We start from the raw sequence: 7,078 nt of genomic DNA on the forward strand, positions 1-7,078 counted from the left end.
TGCGGAAAATAACAAGGAAACCTGTGCCTCTGATAATTTCGTCTGCCGAGTAAAAAATACATAAAGAAGCAAAAGGCGTTCTTATTTAAATTAGTTTTGTTTCTATAACTGCAGCAAATTAACTTACAAGCTGTTTTTATAACCACAGCACAAGAAAATAAACAATCCCCACCAATTGCTTGCTATTTCATCGCTCCATGTGCGGCCTTGTTTTTTAATGTTCAGCGATCCATTCTTCCTTCTCGACCCTTGTGCAACCCCACCCTTCTGAGTAGCTATTCAACCTATTTACCTGTAAAATTAATATTCATACATAAAAACAAAGCGAAAGATTGCGGTCATCACTATTTTTTTTCTTATGTCCTGTTTAAGCTGCATTATTACCTTTTAGTTTTTCTATTCGTACTGTTCTCCGGTACCAAAAAGTCTCCACTCAGACCTTTCCTTTCTGAAAATGGACTGCGCAGATTCCGTGCCTTGTCTCGGGCTTCCCTGCACGCATTCTGTGTGCCTGGCTTGTGTGATGTTTGATTCTGGCGTAGATGCAAGACTTTGGTAAATGCTCCCTGCTGTCAGTGGGGTCGTTGGAATTGCTAGCGTCTGACGTCTTCCTCCTGGGCTTGGAGTGCATTTTCCTGAGCCGTTTGATGTCCTCGATGGTGTTGTTGGTGTTGTCAGCCATTTCATTGACCTTGCCCTCTTCTCCTGCTGCGATTTCCTCTTTTCCTCTTCAATCCTCATCCTCTCCTGCACTTCTGGGTTATCCGGGCAGTTTGTTTTCCTGTGACCCTTTTCTCCACAACGGCCGCACTTGGTTGCGGCTTTGTAGCCTTTTCCTTTCTTCTCAGAACCAGCTTTGATTCGATCTCCTTTTTTCGTACCCTTTGAGCCACTCATGGGAGGGTTCTTGAGAGTTTCGACAAGAATGCCTGTGTCTGGTTCCTCTGCAAGTGTCGCCATGACTTTTATTTTCATATCTACCGTACACTCATGCAGCACACGGTATGCCTTCTCTTTTCTGCATGCATTTGAACAGATATCCGACAACTCAGTGTAAGCGAGGCCAAATATCATAGTTTCATCGTCTTGTATGGTCATGCTATCACCTTGACTTGTAGATAGAACTTTCAGACTTTCTGATAGATTCCTGGTCCATCTGGGGATGACAAAGGATTTTGGAAGTTGATCGATCATGCCTGTTTGGTCCATCACCTTAAGCACATGGCAGCACTGAATGCCATCCCTACTCATTTTCTTGCAGCTGCAACTGTATATTCATTTTTGCTCATCCACATCTACCCTAAACTCAGACCTGTCAAATTCCTCGCCGGGATATGGTCTCCACACTTTATCTCCAAGATCAATAATTTTTATAAAAAAATACTGCCTCCCCTTTGCTAGATCAGAGCACTTGAAGTAAGTCCGGTTCGGTAGTTCCAGCTGGAATTTCCTGAAAATTTCATTCGTGTATACTTGACTTGCTTGTCTTTCAATCGGAAAATCCGTCTCTAGTGATGGCGCCTTCTCTTCTGTTCGGTATCTTTTCTTGTCAAGCGTGGCGAGGAAATTTTGCTGAATCGTGTGATACGCATTAACAAACCTTTTTATAGTGTCCTTGTGGTCGACGTAATTCTTCCACATCGAATTCGTGCTCTCACTGCGAGTGGTTGTTGACGAGAAAGGATAGAAACAGTCCTTGAAGTAGGCCGGCACCCAAAAATTTCAGAGTTCCCATAGTGTGTTCAGATGTTTGTTGCCTTCCGCCTTGTGCAGAGAAATTGCTGCTTTCTAGGCACGCTCAAACTCGTCTTGATCTAGTGAGTTTTTGACGATTCGAAATATATCATCAGACATCCCTGGGTGCTGTGCAAACACTGTTGCATTATTTTCCTTCAAGTTCTTCCTAATAAGCCACCAGCAGAACCTGTGCCTCGTCCTCGGAAGAGCTTCCTTTATTGTAGTCTTCATCGCCTGGTCCTGGTCTGTTATTATGTATTTCAGCTCTTTACCTCCCATTGCCTCGACAAACATGCTTAGGAGCCACTTGAATGACCCTATTTTCTCATCCTTCAAAAGGCCTACTCCAAATAGGACAGTCGACTCGTGGTTGTCGACACCTATAATTGGTGCAAATGGCAAGCCATATATATTCGTAGAGAATGTGGTGTCAAAATACACAAAATCTCCATATAGATCATAATTCATCTTACACAAGGAGTCTGTCCAAAACAGGCTGCCCACTACATTGTTCTCTGTCTCTTCCACATGGTGGAATCCCGGCCTCCACCTCTGCATATCAGCAAACAATTTCATGGTGTCTGCGATATCAGTGCCGAGCTCTCCAGCTCTGTCCCGGCATGCAATGTTGCTTATGTCAATCGTGTCGAACATAATTTCTTGCCTCGATTTCCCCATGGCAGCAAAAATCTGCATAACCTTCCTTGGTTCTAACCTCGCCTTCTGCAGCACTTGTATAAAGAATTTCTCCTGAGGTGTCATCTTCTTATAGCATCTCATGAACTTCAGCATCCAATCAGATGGGTGAAGCTCGTGGTTGTGCTCTAGACGCACGTTCTTCAGATACCATTTCCTCCTATCTGTATCCCTCTTGGCTGTTATTTGGACTGGGCAGCTTGTCCGGATCAAGCAGTTTCTCCTTCTCTCCTTAACATGTCTCTCAGTTGTTTTATTCTTCCCTTCCTTGGTGCACTGAAAAGCTGCTTGTCAAGCTGCTGATCATATGTCGATCTTCTGCTCGTTGATCGCTTGGTAGCAAAGCCAACCTTTCTAGCATATCTGCAGAAAAAGAAAAGGCATTCATCCAATTATCCGAATACCATACCACCTTCTGGTTCGACCGCTTCGGTGACCTCCTGAATCGTTGGGTATATGCCTTGTTTAAACATGTCATCCATTTCTTTCTCTACAATGGTCGGCGGCGCCATGATGATTCTGTCTACCGTGTCTTCGTTCGTCTGATTGTATTCACTTCTGACGACATCAGTCTCATCACCAGCCACAGGTCCACTTATAGCGGAGCTGCTACTGCTCTCTTGTTTGTCACACGCAGCAGCATCGTTTCTGCATGGCACGGACAAATCCATAAATGAGTCTGCCTCTCCAATGTTGCATTGTGCAATGCTGCTCCCTGTTTCTCCGGCACTCCTGCAACCAAGGGACTGTGTTGCTTCTACCATGCAATCTGTGCTGGCGTTGTACGCTACTTGCTGCTGTGAACGTTGCATTTTCTTCGAAATGGATGGAGAACTATGATATTTCTTTCCCTCATCTGTTATCCCCTCCACCAAATCCTGAACACATGGCAAGAAACAGAATTAGATGTCCAGAGCAGCATATGCATTTTTTTAATTTCTAAACAAAAGATTTATATGACTCATCAGGGCTCATCTGGTATACCAAAACCAGACCCGTGCCTCTTCACCGAGTATAAGCGGTACACCCGAGGCACTGTTCACATCACGAATGTGACAATGCTACAGACATCTGCACAAGGAGGCACAGATGTGCTTCTGTTTACACCATACAACCGGAGACGCACAACAACATCATATATAAAAGAACACAACTGCACATACAGCCCTACAAGACAGACAGCCGTCCTCCTGTTTTCCACTTTACCCTGTTCTCCCATAAAACTGTTTGTGTGTTGAATTGAAAAAGCATAGTTTCGACGTCACCTTTGTTTTCCCATGCCTCTCTTGTCCAGCAAATCTTGGCGACAACCTCCGTGCATTGGTGATTTCGCTGACGATTTTAAATGCCATCGGAGATCCTTTGGAAGGACCCCTCATGTTGAACGCCACAGGTGATCCTTTCAAAGGACCTTGCCTTATGTTTTCATCGATTCATGGACTACCACGATACTTGCTTCCTTCCTCGTACACCTGCGTGTGGAAGATACTGCAATTTAAATATACCAGACGAAAACAAAGAAAAAATTGCTCACAAAAAAATATACATTTGCTTTAAATGTTGTTGCACGTTTGTATATGTTGTCACATGTATTGCTTTCTGATGCTGCTGTATGGTAGAGCTTATTGCTCCTATGTTCGATTTTGTCGTTGGGCTCTTCTTGCTTGTGCAAACCATTCCGAATCCTTGAACACCAATGCTTTTGTTGCCAATGATCCTTCTGCTTGCATCAAAGGAAATTTTGTTACCCTGCAGCTCTTCATTATGACCGCCTACAAACACTGAGCCGTCACAACGCCCGCTCTGCGCCTTTGTGGGCATCTGTGTCTTCAAACCAAAAAATAATTAGAGGGACGTGCGACTAAAACTTCCACATACGTTAAAACCAGCGTTTGAAATTTTCGCCGTTACTTGCACAATCTGCTTAGTGGAGTCTCTGCTGCTTAGAATGCTCCTCTTGGCAGGTGTCTGTTGCACACCATGCTCCTGGTTGGCGCGTTTGCCAAGAACTTGTATCTCACTCTTGACTCCAATTATTCCAGCCCGCATAGCATGTGCGTGTTTGATAGCATCTGCATCCTTGATCTTCTTCTCGTTTTGTAGTAAAAAAACATTTCTTCCTCCTCTCGATACTCAACTGCAGAGTAGATGCACATGATAAACAGAAATTATAGCATTCATCCAGGATATATAAATCATTTTTGTTGTTGTTAATGATCTACTATTTGGTGTTCTCAGTGGTGACACCTTGACAGTAAACGTCCCAGAAATAAAAGACCAAACACTAATGTTCAACTGCCTTACTATTACCTGCCTCCCATAATCCTTGCCGATGTCGTTCAAAGACGGACCGTCCCTGTTGTCCTGACCAGATGACGCACTCCTGAACATCTGCCCCAAAAAAGAGACGTAATAAATATAAAGGTTATAAACCTGCAGTATCAGTGTTGAAACTTTTCGAAGTCGATATCAACAGACATATATTTTTAGTTCTATATAATTAACATATATAAATATATACATATATTAATTTTTCATTAAACTACAACCTCAACCAAAGTGAGATCCTCTCATGCGTAGTTGCTTGTGCAACACTTAACACAAAGATAACCATGAAACCTAACAAAAGTAACGACCTTGTATTGCAAGGACGAGAGGATACAAAACAAAAAACAAATTCAAAACAAAGCTACAGTGTAAAACTAAACAGTTTTATTCTATGAATCCCGACCACAACAAATTCATCAACGAATTGAATCTCGTGTATCAGGAATCGCCACGCAAAAGGTGCGTTGATAAATTTTTTACTAACCTTTGATTGCCGAATCTTATGCGCTGATTGTTCGGAAGTCACACCTTTCTAAATTGTGGGGGGGTCTCCTTCCCTGTAGTTTGTCAGCGATCCCCTTCAATGATTTTGAATCTCGGAGAGAGAGAAAAGAGAAAGAGAGAGGGAGAGAGAGAGAAAGAAAGAGAGAGGCTACTTCGTTTTTTTGCGTGCACGAGAAGAATAACCTGATAGGTGGGGTGAGTTTTGCGACGCATGAGAGATGGGCATGTTTCTTGGGCGTGACGAGATGTGGTAGGTCGACTTCACTTGACCATCTACGACACTAACAAGTGGGCTCTAAGTTACTAATTCCTCTAAGTCTCTCACTAACTTGTGGGTTCGGCCTTATATGAGTCCTACGAGGAGTACCTCCATCTGAGGTGAGAAAATGTGGTAGGTGGACTTCAAACTCATACTGACATGTGGGCTCTCAAATAGTTCCTCCAAGTATTTGACTAACTTGTGGGGTCGTCCGCAGATGAGTTCCAGATCTCTCTCCATCTAGCATCGGTGGCAACAGGCGAGCTCTCCAAAGGAAAGCCAATCCCGATCCCTCCGCAGAGTTCGCTCGTCACTGAAAAATTATTGGTCTCCTTCATCTCACTCGCCGTGGATCTCCTGTTCAGGTAATCCATTGCATCCTCACCATGATTATGCCACCGATTCAACGTTTGAACAAAAAAAATTACCAGTGCTAGCAATTCCACGGGCTACGTACACACCGCATGTGCGCAACACAACAGGTGGGACGCGATTTGAATATCGGTCCTGCATCCAATTATCTGCAGCTGGTCCGTGCTCAAACTGTTGCGCCGTCTTAACGGCAGAGGGGTTACAGATTTAAAATTAGGACTCAGGTAACCTCACTTTAACCATGCCAACCGCATGCTTGCGCCGTGGTTTTGCTAACTTGAGTTATATCTCCAGCCATGCAAAACTTAAGCACTCGTCTTAGCTAACCAACTAGAGACAGGTCAAATTATTTGTATAGATCCGCAATCTATAGCAGAGATCCAAAGGATTTACGTCCGTTTTTGCAAAGCACTTACTAACTCAGAGTTAGAACCCGTCTTAGCTAACCAACCTATTGATGATGGTCTCACATGGACTGCTAACAACTGTCTTACATAGCTGACCTGGTAATGATGACGTCTCATGACCTCTTATGTAGAGTTCAATGAGATGGATTCCACCCCACAGTTGTCGGAGACTCAGTCTCAGTCTGTCGATGGCACGGAGATTGTCACCCAAGATTTCATGGTTCATGACCAACTAGAGGCAGAGAGACTAAGGATCGAGTTAAAACATGCAGCGCACAAAAAGCTTGTTGAGGAGTACAGGACAAAGAAACAGCTTGCGGCCCCGAAGTAGGTGTTTTTTATCATGCATCTCGCGTGTGTCGTTGAAATTTCTTTGGAAATCAATGCCTCTCATTCTAGCTGCATTTTTAATCACGGCTTAAATATTTATCTTTGTTTTGCTGACTCGGCGTTTATATGTGAGCTTCTGCCAGAAAAGCATGTGGTTCAACAATACATTTGCTAAAGGTCATTTCTTATCTTTGTCCATAGAGCTGCTGCAATGGGTGAATACGAAGAAGAGTTCGGCACAAAATTTAGCTTCCAGAAATTCATTTCTGTCTGTGAAAAGCTAACAGAACCACAAAAACAGCTAGTCAGAGAAATTGGTTTTGGGTACCTTCTAGATCTGTGATGTCGCGAGCTTCCAAGGTGTTTCGTTCGCTAGCTTGTCCGCTATTTTGATTGCCCTTCCAGGTGTTTCATACTGCCTAGTGGATACAGATTCCTTATCAAC

At 43.5% G+C, this 7,078-nt stretch overlaps 1 pseudogene; it reads right to left on the reverse strand.

Moving 5' to 3' along the window:
• Positions 1-288: 288 nt before the first annotated feature.
• LOC125535091 lies at positions 289-5,638 on the reverse strand (annotated as a pseudogene).
• Between the last annotated feature and the right edge of the window lie 1,440 nt (positions 5,639-7,078).

This window comes from Triticum urartu, chromosome 2, assembly GCF_003073215.2.
Source record: "Triticum urartu cultivar G1812 chromosome 2, Tu2.1, whole genome shotgun sequence".
In the NCBI taxonomy this organism is placed as follows: Eukaryota; Viridiplantae; Streptophyta; class Magnoliopsida; order Poales; family Poaceae; genus Triticum; species Triticum urartu.